We start from the raw sequence: 15,781 nt of genomic DNA on the forward strand, positions 1-15,781 counted from the left end.
AATTACCCCTTTGCCCTTATGTCTATATTGAACACAAGGTATAGACCATGTCACCCTTGTCCAGTTCAATATTGGGCCCATAGACATTTATCCTGTTAAGCAGGATTGGCAAATTCCATCTAGGACACTCATGTCCCTCAGCATGCTTCGTGGAGTACCTATCAACTGCCTTTATGGTTATCCAGTTACGGACAACGTTGGATCAGCAATAAAGCACTCGACTCTACATCTAGGATCCATAGTGGTTTCAGGTCGAAGAGTGGTATACACTATTATCACCATGAGAATAACTTATGACACTTTGCATAACTTTCTATATAGTATTCTCATAGCGGGTCAATCCAGTATGAATATTACTCTTAATATTCATACCTATGTTTAAGACTTGATAACTCTTTATCCATGATCCATGAGACGTGATCATCAGTCTACAAACATAATAGTCTCCATGCTTTAATGTTATCCCATTTCATAATAAAGCTTGACTACGGACATTTTAAGAATAGTGTCCTTATGTTTAATGTGATCTCATGATTAAGTCATACTTGATACATTAAATGGACTATCTATTCCAGGGACTTTATTAAACAAACATAATAAAGAAAAATGCCTTTTTATTATTAATAAATAATTCGATACAAGTACCAAAAGTATTGGCCTCTAGGGCTTACACCAACAATCTCCCACTAGCACTAGAGCCAATTAGACATATCCCTAATGCCCATAGATCTAGTATGGCCATCATGCTTCTGCTGCGCAAGAGGCTTTGTCAGTGGATCAGCAATATTGTCGAGTGTAGGTACTCTACATATTTTCACATCTCCTCTATCTATTATCTCTCGAATGAGGTGATAACGCCTAAGTATGTGTTTGGATCGTTGGTGAGATCTAGGCTCCTTAGCTTGTGCGATAGCACCATTGTTATCACAATAGAGACCAATGGGATCCACAATGCTAGGAACTATGTCAAGTTCACTAACGAACTTTTTGATCCAAACAGCTTCCTTTGCTGCACTTGAGGCAGCAATATACTCGGCCTCGGTTGTAGAATCAGCAACTGTATCTTGCTTTGAACTTTTCCAGCTCACAGCGCCACCGTTTAAGCAAAACACATAACCAGATTGCGATCTAAAGTCATCCTTATCTGTCTGGAAGCTAGCATCAGTGTAACCAATTACAGCCAACTCTTCCTGACCTCCATATATCAAGAATGATTCCTTAGTCCTTCTCAAGTACTTAAGGATATTCTTAACAGCTACCCAATGGGCATCACCAGGATCAGATTGGTACCTACTCGTTGTACTTAAAGCATACGAGACATCTGGTCGAGTACATAACATGGCATACATGATAGATCCTATTGCAGATGCATATGGAATCTTATTCATGTGTTCCCTTTCTTCCTTAGTTGAAGGGGATTGTGTTTTTGATAGACACAGGCCATGTTGCATAGGTATGAATCCTTTCTTGGAATCATGCATATTAAAGCGTCTCAGCACTTTGTCTATGTATGTACTCTGACTTAGGCCAAGCAGTTTTTGTGATCTATCTCTATAGATTCTGATTCCTAATATATAGGCTGCTTCACCTAGGTCCTTCATAGAAAAGCATTTCCCCAACCAAGTCTTTACTTGTTGCAGGGTAGGGACATCGTTTCCAATGAGTAATATGTCATCTACATATAATACCAGGAACACGATCATGCTCCCACTAACCTTCTTGTAGACACAAGGCTCATCTTCGTTCTTAATGAATCCATATTGTTTTACCGTTTCATCAAAACGAAGATTCCAGCTTCTGGAAGCTTGCTTCAATCCATAGATTGATCTTTGTAGCTTACATATCTTATGGGCTTCTTCTGGTATGTCAAATCCTTCAGGTTGTGTCATGTACACATCCTCAAGAAGATTCCCATTAAGGAAAGCAGTTTTGACATCCATTTGCCATATTTCATAATCATGATATGCAGCGATAGCAAGTAAAATTCGAATAGATTTAAGCATTGCAACTGGTGAAAAGGTTTCATCATAGTCAACGCCATGAATTTGTTTATATCCTTTTGCAACCAGTCTTGCCTTATAGGTATGTACCTTGCCATCCATGTCAGTCTTCTTTTTGAAGACCCACTTGCATCCTATAGGATTAACTCCTACAGGAGATTCTACCAAGTTCCAAACTTGGTTCGTGTACATGGAATCTATTTCGGATTTCATGGCCTCTAGCCACTTCTCAGACTCGGGACCAGTTATGGCCTCTTGGTAGGTCACAGGCTCATCTTGATCCATGAGTAATACATCACCTTGATCTGTTATGAGATATCCATATCTTTCAGGTAGGTGACGTATCCTGCTTGACCTACGCTGGTCTTGTTCTACTTGAGCAGGTTGTTCTTCCACAACTACTTGTGTTTCCTGCTCTAATTCCTCCATAGGTGTATCAATGCTTTGCGATTCTTGAATTTCTTCAAGCTCTACTTTCCTCCCACTGGTTCCTTTGGAAATAAAATCCTTTTCTAGGAAAACTCCAGTTCGAGCGACAAACACTTTGCCCTCAGAAGGATTGTAGAAGTAATATCCTCTTGTTTCTTTAGGATACCCCACAAATAAGCATTGGTCAGATTTGGGCTCAAGCTTAGTTGAAATTTGTCGTTTCACATAAACTTCGCAACCCCAAATCTTCATGTAAGACATATGTGGTCTCTTACCACTCCATATCTCATATGGTGTTTTATCAACCTTTTTGGATGGAACACGGTTAAGTGTGTAAGCTGCTGTCAATAGCGCATGTCCCCAAAAGGAGTTTGGAAGATCGGCGTGACTCATCATGGATCGGACCATGTCCAACAGGGTTCGATTTCTTCTCTCAGATACACCATTCCATTGGGGTGTTCCAGGAGGAGTAAGTTGGGATAGTATCCCACACTCTTTTAGATGGTCATCAAACTCTAGGCTTAAATACTCACCACCTCGATCTGATCGAAGAGTTTTAATATTCTTACCTAGTTGGTTTTGTACTTCATTCTTGAATTCCTTGAACTTTTCAAAGGACTCTGATTTGTGTTTCATTAAATACACATAACCATATCTACTGAAATCATCAGTAAATGTGATGAAGTATTGAAAACCTCCTCTGGCTGGTATGTTCAGTGGTCCGCATACATCAGTATGTATGAGGGCCAAAAGATCATTAGCCCTTTCACCTTTTCCTGTGAATGGGGACTTTGTCATCTTTCCAATTAAACAAGATCTGCATGTCTCATATGATTCATAATCAAAAGAGTCCAAGAGCCCATCTTTATGGAGTTTGGAAATGCGTTTCTCATTTATGTGGCCTAACCGACAATGCCAAAGGTAAGTTGGATTTAACTCATTTGGTTTCATCCTTTTAGTATTAATGTTATAAATAGGCATTTCAAGATCAAGGACATATAGTCCATTGTTCATCTGTGCAGTAGCATAGAATATATCATTCAAATAAATTGAGCAACAATTGTTCTTTATTATAAATGAAAAACCAAACTTGTCCAAACAAGAAACGGAAATAATATTCCTGCTAATTGCAGGTACATAATAACAGTTCTCTAACTGAATTATTAAACCACTAGGTAAAGTCAATCCATAAGTTCCTACGGCTAAAGCAGCAACCTTTGCTCCATTTCCAACTCGTAGGTCGACTTCACCTTTTGCCAATTTTCTACTCCTTTTTAGTCCCTGCACATTTGTACAAATGTGAGAACCACATCCAGTATCTAATACCCATGTCACAGAAGTAGATAAATTAATTTCAATAACAAAAATACCTGAAGTTGAAGTCTCTACTCCATTCTTCTTATCTTCCAGGTACTTTGGGCAGTTTCTCTTCCAGTGTCCGGTTTTACCGCAATGGAAGCAGGTGCCTGCTTTTGCTATGCCTCCACTAGGCTTCAAAGCAGCAACGGTGGGTTTGGGTTTGACAACTTCCTTGCCTTTCCCTTTATCACCCTGCTTGATGGGCCTTTTGTTCTGTCTCTTTCCATTTCCGATCATCAGAATGGACTTCCCTTTTGACTTCAGATTCTGCTCAGCCGTTCTTAACATGGCTAGCAGCTCAGGAAGCGATTTGTCCATATCATTCATATTGAAATTTAGGACAAACTGACTGAATCTATCTGGCAACGATTGCAAGATCAAATCAGTCGCAAGTTCCTTTCCGAGGGGAAAACCCAGTCTGTCAAGGTTTTCCACATACCCAATCATCTTGAGTACATGGGGACCTACAGAGGCTCCCTCAGCTAACTTGCCTTGAAAAAGGGCTTTTGAAATTTCAAACCTCTCATGCCTTGCTTGCTCTTGATAGAGCAGCTTCAGGTGTTCGATCATATCGAATGCCGACATGTTCTCATGTTGCTTTTGCAATTCTGAGTTCATGGTAGCTAGCATGAGACAGGCAGTTTCATTGGCATCATCGACATGCTTCTTATAAGCATCTCTTTCTGCCTTAGGTGCAGAACTAGGAGGTTCCTCTTCAGGAACAGGTGTCTCCAAGACATACAGCTTTTTATCATGTTTGAGGACAATCCTCAGGTTTCGGTGCCAATCCAGAAAATTTGTCCCAGACAATTTTTCTTTGTCAAGGATCGATCGCAAAATGTTGTTAGAGGTGTTTGTTGTCATGGTAATCTACATAAGAAATAATGAAAATATAAGTATCATTGACATATTTAATTAGGCCTTTAATTAAACATGCTCCCACTATTTTACTCAAAACAAATGACCCTCATCATCTGATTCGGAAAATCCCGTTGGAAGATTTTCTAGTGGGTCGAGATCCATATTTCACTTCGTTCTAAGTCCGCGTAGGCGGATTACACAAAACTAGGTTATTTAGGTAGGAACTCCTTCCAATTGTATCTCATACAACTCTCGAAAATTTCAATTGGGTGAATAACTCCTTATTCTAATCCATCATATGGATTATTCCCAACTCTTGCTTCTAAACATATATAATCTTATTATAATTTGTTTAGTTAAGTTTGACCCATTGTTTTAACAGTTGGATATTACAATTATCCCATCGCACCTTACTAATATATAGATCATGCACCTCGCGTAGGCGAAACCTACAATTTCAATTACTAGTCTTGATGAGTGTTAAAACTTGGAAAGCTTAAAACTTAATATTTAGTTTTGAGGGAATTGCAATTTTACTGATCTCACCGGCTTGTTTATCATATAAACCGTCTCTCACATGCATCAACATACATACACATGCATCAACATACATATAAACAGAATGAAACAGTTATGGCCCCTAGCGCAATTGTTCTCCCAAGCCAATGAGAGAACCTAAGCTAACCTATAACGATCTAAGCTTCTCCAAGCAAGATCTTCAAGGTTGTCTTCCTTTGGCACTGACTCCTTTGCTTTCTTCATATCATTACATTACATGAAAGAAACTCGTTTTACATACGAGGGAGTGAGATGAGAAAAGAAGTTACATTTGGGAGATTAAGAGAGAGGCACGACACGCAGGTCGTATTTTAAAATCCAAAACAAAACAAAGGAAAACTAAGGCCATAACCGATCACCACAATAATAAAAAAACTTTATTATTATTATTAATTCCTTTAATTAATCAAATTAAATTTCGACAACCGATCACACTACGCAGAGTTAGCCGGGGGTCCGCTGCCCGGACAGCGGGAACGGGTGTTCCGCTGCCCGGTCAGCGGACGGTGGTCAAGGGGGCAGCGCCCCTTGCGGGGTCTAAGGGGCAGCGCCCCGCTCGAAAATTTTAATGAACAATTCATTTAAAAATTGACGTCGTTTTCGTATCAACACTTGATACTTCAAAGCACTTTTTCTAGCCGAACCGGTGAATTTTTCCTTGCGTTAACCGGTTAACCATATGCGTTAACCGGTTAACACTGTTTGAAAACATTTAGAAAACTCTTTTCTGCCTTGCGTTAACCGGTTAACCAAATGCGTTAACCGGTTAACACTGTTTGAAAATCTCAAAAATTTTATTTCGCATTCCGTTAACCGGTTAACCATATGCGTTAACCGGTTAACACTGTTCCAAAATTTAAAAAAAAATTATTTCGTATTACGTTAACCGGTTAACCATATGCGTTAACCGGTTAACACTGTTCGGAAAAGTGTTTAGGACGCACAACTCTTGTGCAATCAAACCCCAATCGCATAACTCTCTAACAACACAACCCTTGTGTCGTCACTAACCCTGATGCACCAATTTCAGACCGTCAAACACGTCTCGATTGTTAATTCAGTATGATTGATCAACACGTCATTGCTTCACCATACTAATGTCGGATCAAGAAGCAAACGACCATTGATCGCTCAAAGGAAAACAATCATCGAGGTTTTTGAATGAACGAAACGAGAACACTATATCATATATAATGTATTTTGCATCAGGATCACATATATCACATATATGTAACTTGATCGATCTCAATTTAACCTTTGATTCATTCTGTTTTAATCATATTATTACAGAACAAAAACAGTTATCAGATTCATGGTTTCGTAAGTGGCTCTGATACCACTGAAGGAGAATTGCCATCCAAGGCGCAGCGGAATATAAAAATTTCTCCTTTAATGATCCTTACGAATGAGCATGATCAGTGATAGAATCGTTACCTCTTGTGGAGATTCAAACCTTTGGTGCAGATCTCTGACAATGATCAACCTTTGATACAGATCCACGGGGCGATCACGAACGTTGAACGATGACAACGTCTCTACTCAGTCCACACGAACGGATTCCTTCAATCGCAGTGCTAGCTGTTTGTGAGTGAAGGCTTTGAGTGAGAGAGAGAGATACGAAATTCCAACTCTTCAGTTGTGTTGTCTGAAGTGTGAATGCTTCTACCCAAGGGGTTCTATTTATAGAACCACTTGTGTGGGCTTCAAGCCAAAAAGCCCACTTAAGTGCATTTTGGCCCATATCTCAGAATATGCCAAAATCACTTAAGTATTTGGTACTTTACCATATTTCGTATTCTTCTTAAGTACACCGTACCTTACGATGTTCCTTAATTATTCTATCTCTCATCAATCCGTCCTTTGTGTGTGACCCTATAGGTTTTCGCGGCGTTGGCAATTATATTAAATCATGCATTTAACATAATAAACAGTGAGCGGTATCTAGCAACACATCACTGCTACCCAAGTCACGAAAATGTCATGTGATCTGACAAAACCTCCTGTGATAATAATTATGTGTATAATTACCCCTTTGCCCTTATGTCTATATTGAACACAAGGTATAGACCATGTCACCCTTGTCCAGTTCAATATTGGGCCCATAGACATTTATCCTGTTAAGCAGGATTGGCAAATTCCATCTAGGACACTCATGTCCCTCAGCATGCTTCGTGGAGTACCTATCAACTGCCTTTATGGTTATCCAGTTACGGACAACGTTGGATCAGCAATAAAGCACTCGACTCTACATCTAGGATCCATAGTGGTTTCAGGTCGAAGAGTGGTATACACTATTATCACCATGAGAATAACTTATGACACTTTGCATAACTTTCTATATAGTATTCTCATAGCGGGTCAATCCAGTATGAATATTACTCTTAATATTCATACCTATGTTTAAGACTTGATAACTCTTTATCCATGATCCATGAGACGTGATCATCAGTCTACAAACATAATAGTCTCCATGCTTTAATGTTATCCCATTTCATAATAAAGCTTGACTACGGACATTTTAAGAATAGTGTCCTTATGTTTAATGTGATCTCATGATTAAGTCATACTTGATACATTAAATGGACTATCTATTCCAGGGACTTTATTAAACAAACATAATAAAGAAAAATGCCTTTTTATTATTAATAAATAATTCGATACAAGTACCAAAAGTATTGGCCTCTAGGGCTTACACCAACAGCAAGCTACTAAGAAATGACATGTTCAGCATGCAAGAGACAAGACAGCCATGTTTCAGACATGCAGACACACACTCCAAATGAATTGGCGCCCCCACTCATTCCTTGCACATGGGCGCCAATTCAAGTGGAGACACCATCCATTCAGACCTCGAAACCAAGAAATCAGACTTAGGTCTTGCATGCATGTCCCTATGGAGGCTCCAATTTGAATGGCGACCCCTCTTAAAGGTTGTACATGATCGCCAATTCAAGTGGAGACACCATGCAAGCACAACTTTTCATGCTCCCATCCATTTGCCTATAAATACATCCACTCCATCAACACTTCTTCCACACCATCACTCTCACTACTTCTTCTACAATACTTCTTCTACAATTTCATCTCCAATAACTTCTTGTAGTTTCATCTACACAAACCCCCCGATAAAATGTCTATCCTCACAATGGGCGAATTACATAGAGGAACGGTTGTAAACATCGCAACATATGTAAGTTTTTTCTTTTGTTAACTTTTTATCTTTCATCTTCACCACCCCCCTTTTATTTTAACATACCAACTTAGTCAAGTTTTTTATTCTTTCTTTTATAGGATGTATCAAGGTTCCAAACTCGAGTCCACGAATATGTCCATATGGACCCGATGATTCAACCTTATATTGAACTCGTCGGCTTTGGTCATATAAGCAAGATTTTATCTTGGCCCATAGATAACAAATTCATTCTAGATTTATGCGAAAGATGGAGACCAGAGACACACACATTTTGGTTCCCAATCGGTGAGTGTACAGTGACGTTAGAAGACGCCTACATGCTTTTGGGACTACCCATTGAAGGTAAGGCTGTTAATGGTAAAACCAATTATACAAATTCAATTTGCATGGAGCTCTTAGAGACTGATTTGTTAGACGATAATGCAAGAGGTCAAGGTATACTACTCTCACGCCTTAAGTCGTACTATAATAGTTTATACTTAGATGAGGATTCTACCGAAGATGCTCAGATAATAAAAACTAGGTGTTACATTATGCTGTTAATTGGCTCGTTTTTATTTCCCGAAGATAGTGGTTCTATCATGCATATTATATATTTACCTCTACTTAGACATGTAGATAAAATAGGAAGTTACAGTTGGGGATCTGCTTGTCTAGCCTATCTCTATAGCTCCTTGTGCAAAAACTCACACAAAGACACATCTACATTTTTTGGAGGTGCTGTTTTGCTACAAGCATGGTATTGGTCAAGACTACCGTCTCTAGCACCCGTCAATAACAACCCTTTCACATTTCCGTATGCACAAAAGTAAGTTGTTTAAATTGCTATATCTTTACTTACTTCTTTAAAGATTATTAGCTCTATTCAAGTTTTAAGAGGAGTCTCCAATTCAATTCAAATTTTAAGATTATTACTTCTTTAAAAATTGCTATATCTTTACTTACTTCTTTAAATTGCCTCCATTTACAAATAACAATTTCAACTTCCAAAGTTCAACATTAAATTCATGAACAAGCCAATATAATTTATTCAAAAAATCAATTAAAAAAACAAACATTACAATCAGGGATGGAACCAATAATTTTATTTTAAGTTATAGGGGAAGTATATTAATTTATGAAAATGTAGTATAATATATTTATTATTTTTTAAAAGTATATATATATATATATATATATATTATATATATATATATATATATATATATATATATATATATATATATATATATATATATAGATATATATATATATATATATATATATATATATATATATATATATATATATATATATATATATATATATATAATATATATAATATATAGATATATATATATATATATATATATATATATATATATATATATATATAATATATTATATATATATATATAATATATAATATATATATATATATATATATATATATATATATATATATATATATATATATATATATATATATATAATATATATATATTATATATATATATATATATATATATATACTTTTTATGAAATTTATCTTTAAAATATTTAATATTTTTTAAAAAAAATAATTATTCGTGTAATTTTCTCAAATTTACTATTAACAAAAATATTTATCAATCTATTTTCATATATAAGTAATTATCAATGATATGGTAATCACATTTTAGTGTTAAAGTAAAATACAAATATAAAACAAAACATTTTTAAAAAAAATTTAGGGAAAAATTATTTTAAAATTAAATATAAAATTAATTTGACTATATTTTAATCGAACACATTTTAGATTCAAAACTAACTTCTAAAATAAATAATTCACAATCATCTCGAACAAAATCCTAAACAATTAATTCATATATCATATAATTTTATACACAGATACTAATAATAAATTCATAGAAAATATTCTTTTGATTATTTGATAGTATACTCTTTAAAATAAATAGTCTTTATTAACTATAATATAATTGTCATACCCCAAAATTTGCCCATTAGTATTTCAAGACATTTCAGGGCACTCCGACTCATTTTATGACACTTAAAGGAACAAAGGCCCAGCTCGCGAATGACCCAAACTGGCCTACACGCTCACCCAGTGATAATATGAAAGTGGTTTATTTGGAAGCGGAGGAAAAGGGGTGCAAAAAGAAAAGAAAACGAACCAAACAGCAAAGCCCAGCCCAAAGCGCAAGACACAAATATTGTGCCTGTGACGGACGTCACAGAGGGCGTGACGAGCGTCACACAGCCTTGTGACGGGCGTCACAGAAGGCGTGACGAGCGTCACGCAACACACCCCTGTGACGAGCGTCACACATGGTGTGACGAACGTCACACCATTCCCCTACTTTGTAGGCGCAGGTAACGCTTCGGAGACTTGAAGATCCGTTGAGGAATGTTGGGCCCTGCATCCACTATATCCATGCGCACGTTGAAGACTTTTTGGGCAGCATGCATGACCTAATGACACTAATATAAATAGCCACCTTGAAAACCTAAAAGGGGGGCTTTTTTCACATTCCTTTTTCCGTGGCCGTTTTCGCTTTTGCACATTTACTTTTCCAACAGCTTAGGCATTGTGTTTTACAAGACTACTGTTCAACTTACCCCGGGTAACTCTAAAGGAAACCCTGAAGGAAAAGCCGGCGGCCGCAAAGCTACCTCCGTCCAATTCAATCCGGCTCGCCAACTCAAGGGTGCAATTCGATTGCAAACAGGTTTGCATTATTATTACAGCTTCATTTTCTCAATTTGCATGCGATATCGCTTTATGTTCTTAACTTGCGTGTGATATCATAATTTAACTCATAAATATATTTGAGGTTTGCATGTGGACTTAAGTATGCCTGGATACTTTGAATTGTTATAATGGATGTCGCTGTTTCTTCGCTCTGTTTTGATCCTTGCCCACCTGACCTGTTTACTATAACTATGCTTTGCTTACCTGATACTATTACTGCTTTGGTGTAATCTTCGATTACACCCCGATTTGGTATTCTAACCCGTTTGCTGAATTTTGCAAAGGTTCATATGTCCCAGGAAAAGATTGCCGTTAGGTCTTCCACTTTATTTGTGGGATACCATTGTGAAGGCTCACCCTAAATTGCCTAATTAATTTTAATGTGTTAATTTTAATAATTAATTTTAATGTGTTAATTTTAATAATTAATTTTAATGTAATTTTAATGTATTGATTTTAATGTGGAGGCTCACCCTAATTACCTACTTAACTTTAAAACATGACCTTTAAATAAGTGATCTTGGACCTCTTTTTGCTGCCTTACGGTACTACGGTATAACGGTCATGTCCCGCGAAGGTGGGGATACCCTTAGCAATGGCCCTGCGATTAAATCATCATAAAATAAATCATGGTCCCTCGGATGTTGCCTTCAAAAATACGATTTTGTCCCTCGATGACCCTTCGGCGTAGCCTACGGTTAAATGATGATAGTCCCTTCGAATGTTAAGGTATCCTCACAACTGTTGCCTTCAATGACCAATCGATGACCCTACGATGACCCTTCTACATCCCAAGGATAAACTACTTACTTCTCAATAGTAAGGACAGTTTTACCCTCATAAGGATGGGAAATGCCCGGAAAGACCTCGGACAGGTACAACCTTAATTGCTCATTCATAATAAAAAATACTTTTCCCACCTTACACCTTTCAAACATCCTTTTTTAGAAAATCACCACTTAGCATACATCCGTACTAGGATCATTGCCAAGTTTATTTTTCTAAACCATTTTCTAAATTAAACGAGATAACCACTTTGTATACATTCATGCAAGAATCATTACAAAGTTAAATTCTCATTTTCAAAACATTTTTCATACATTTCTCAACCACCTTTTTTCAAACAAAGAAAACATAAATGATTGAGCAATTAAGAGCCCATGGATAACCATGGATACGAAGGGTGCCTAACACCTTCCCTTCGTATAAAGTACCTCCCGAACCTAAGAATTTAAAATTAAGGTCTTTCCTGTTCTTTTCCACCTTTCCTTATGGGATAAAAGAAAAGTCGGTGGCGACTCTTGCTAACCGCGACATTGCGATTAAAAACATACTAAGTCAGTTCACCGTATGACAGAACTGGCGACTCTGCTGGGGAATAAAAAGAGAGGTCCATCTTAAAAAAAAAAATATATATATATATATATCATTTATGTTTTCCTTCTTTTAAGGGGGGCTTTGAGTGAAAGATCCTACACCCGGATCTAGTGTACCTTAGGTAAGTAGCAATAGATCATCGCGACTATCCGGCGTATACTGGAATGGTTAAAATGATAGCTACGGTTAATGTGACACTTTGGTTGTCCTGATGGTCCTCATGTTATTTGAGGAAAAATTTGGCTTCCGCGTGGTGTCATCAAAGCATTAACCAGACCTTTAGAACCCTAATTGACTCATCCTAGCCATTAGAAAGTAGTGAGATAACTGACTTCGGTTCCGACTGAGGTTGGTTGATACTCGATGCTACACTCTTTGAGATTGGACTTTAGGAAAGCTTCGGTCAACCACTTGGTGTTGCACTGAAGTGGACCCAAAGAAAGGTCGATGATCTGAGATCCTTCTAGAACCCAGTTACTATTCTAGGACAGGTTGAACCAACCAAACTTCAGTGGGGAGGGTACTTACCTATGGAACTCATGCAAGCCTTAAAACCTAGGAATAATTGTTGTGTGACATGCTTGTGCTTGCATAACATCATAACATCATAACATCATAACATCATAACATCATCATACTAACCATTTCAAGGACTTAGGAATTTAGCTTTGCTCTTTGAACAGGTTATGGCTTCCAGGAAGACTATCCGGATCAATCTTGTAACAATCTCTCCTCAACTCAAGGATTTGGTGTCAGAACTCCCAGATCATGCTCAGTTCAACACGAAACATGGTCATCTCCTCAATCTGGTTACCACTGGTTTCAAAGAAGATATGATAAGAGTCCTATTCCAGTTCTTCGATCCTAAGCATCATTGCTTCACTTTCCCAGATTATCAGTTGGTACCCACATTAGAAGAATTCTCCCAGCTGCTTGGGATACCTATCCTGGACCAAATGCCTTTCAGTGGTTTAGAAAAGATGCCAAAAGCCGAAGAAGTTGCCGCAGCTTTACACATGACAAAGTCCGACATTGAAACTAATTGGGTAACAAGAAGTGGAATTAAAGGTTTACTTGCCAAATTTCTGATAAGTAAGGCCCGAGAATTCCTAAAAGTGATGAATGTCCATGCTTTTGAAGATGTTCTAGCAGTGCTAATCTATGGTTTGGTGTTATTCCCTAATCCAGATCAATTCATAGACATGAATGCTATTAAGATATTCCTCACTCATAACCCTGTGCCTACCTTGCTTGGAGATGTCTTGCATTCCCTTCACACGCGCACTATGAAGAAGCAAGGGACTCTCATGTGTTGCATACCTTTGTTGTCTAGGTGGTTTATTTCGCACCTTCCTCAATCAATCTTGAAGAATGATCAAAATCTGAAGTGGTCTCAAAGGATAATGGCACTCTCCCATTCGGACATCCGTTGGTGTTCTAACCTCAGAGAACATGTTATCATCATCGACCGTTGTGGAGAATTCCCTAATGTACCCCTCATGGGGATAAGAGGAGGTATTACTTATAATCCTGCCTTAGCCCTACGTCAGTTTGGGTATGCTCGAAGGGATGGTCCGCATGAAATAATTGTTCAAGGTATAGTGTTTGACTATGACAATGACCCTCAAAATCTCCGTCAAAAGTTTGTACGAGCTTGGGGCATGGTGAAAAGAAGCAATTTAGGCAAGAAAAATTCTATTCCTATGGAACCTTATCTTAGATGGGTACGCGCTAGAGCTCGCGAACTTGTCATGCCGTATCTTGCAGTCGGACCATTGATTGTTGAATCAGAGGTCGAAGGAGGTACTTCCCAGATCATTCCTTACCCAGATGTGCCTACTGATGTTGAGGAATTGAAAAGATCCTGGACCCAGTTGAGAGAAGAGAGAGATACTTTTGAAGCTCAGTTCAATACAGAAAGGAAGAAAGTACTAGAGCTCACCAGTCAGCTTAACGAGGAACGAAGACTCAATACATATCTTCGCCCAAAAAGAAGTCGCCCCTGGGAGACTTGAGCTTTCATTGTATTTTACTATTATTCCTTTTGTAACGAACATTGATTAAAAAAAAAAGTAGCAATAAACATTTCTCTCTTGTTGGTGATTTATGCAAAGCTAAATTCCAAAAGTCCTTGAAAACATTTCATTGCATAGCATAACATGACATTGCATAACAGGTACTCTAAAAGGATCAGTATTCTCACGGTTTTCCTTCAAACAGAAAAATGGATCTCGAGCAAACTGTCAAAGATCTCCAGACTCAGAATGCTCAGTTCAAGGAGATGATGCTAAGCTTATCCAAGGGGCAGGAGGAACTGAAGGCTCTTTTGGCCGAAAAGAAGAAGGACAAGAAAGCTGTGAGCTTCATTAACCCGGGCAGAAGGCGTAAAGGACAGGCTCCGGGAATCAAATTTGGAATCCCGAATGGTCCAGAGGAGGGGGCGGAAATTGATTCAGAGGAGGAGAATCCTGATTTCTCTAACCCTGAGGATGAAGATGAAGAGTATGAAAATGAACAGTACTCTCCAAGAGATGATAAGTACAGACTGCTGGAAGAGCGCATGCTAGCCATGGAGAGTCAGAAGACACCTGGTCTGGATTTCGAAAGTTTGGGTCTGGTCTCCGATGTGACCATTCCTCGCAAATTCAAAATCCCCACTTTCACTAAGTACGATGGTGCATCCTGTCCTCAGATGCATTTAAGGGCTTATGTGAGAAAGATTCAGCCGCATACCACTGATAAAAAACTGTGGATCCACTTCTTCCAAGAAAGTCTGTCTGGCACTCAGTTGGAATGGTATTATCAGCTCGAGAGTTCTGACATCCGCACCTGGACTGATTTAGCAACGGCTTTCTATAAGCAGTACCAGTATAATTCTGAATTAGCACCTACTCGGCTACAGTTGCAAAACATGGCCATGGGATCTAAAGAAAGCTTCAAAGAGTATGCTCAGAAATGGAGAGATTTGGCTGGCAGAGTCAAACCCCCTATGACTGACTGAGAATTAGTAGACCTGTTCATGGGTACCCTGACCGGCCCATTCTACAGCCATCTACTGGGGAGTTCTTCATCAGGTTTCACTGAACTTATACTGACAGGTGAACGGGTGGAGAGCGGCCTTCGAAGTGGAAAGATACATGCAGCTACTTCTACAAGCAGCAAAAAGTCCTATCATGGGAAGAATGAATCGAATGCTGTGTATGGTCAGAAGAATCATAATAGGAAAAATGGTGATCATGCCGTTGGAGCAGTGACAATCGCAGCCCCGCCAGC

This window comes from Lathyrus oleraceus, chromosome 6 (genome assembly GCF_024323335.1).
Source record: "Lathyrus oleraceus cultivar Zhongwan6 chromosome 6, CAAS_Psat_ZW6_1.0, whole genome shotgun sequence".
Lineage (NCBI taxonomy): Eukaryota > Viridiplantae > Streptophyta > Magnoliopsida > Fabales > Fabaceae > Lathyrus > Lathyrus oleraceus.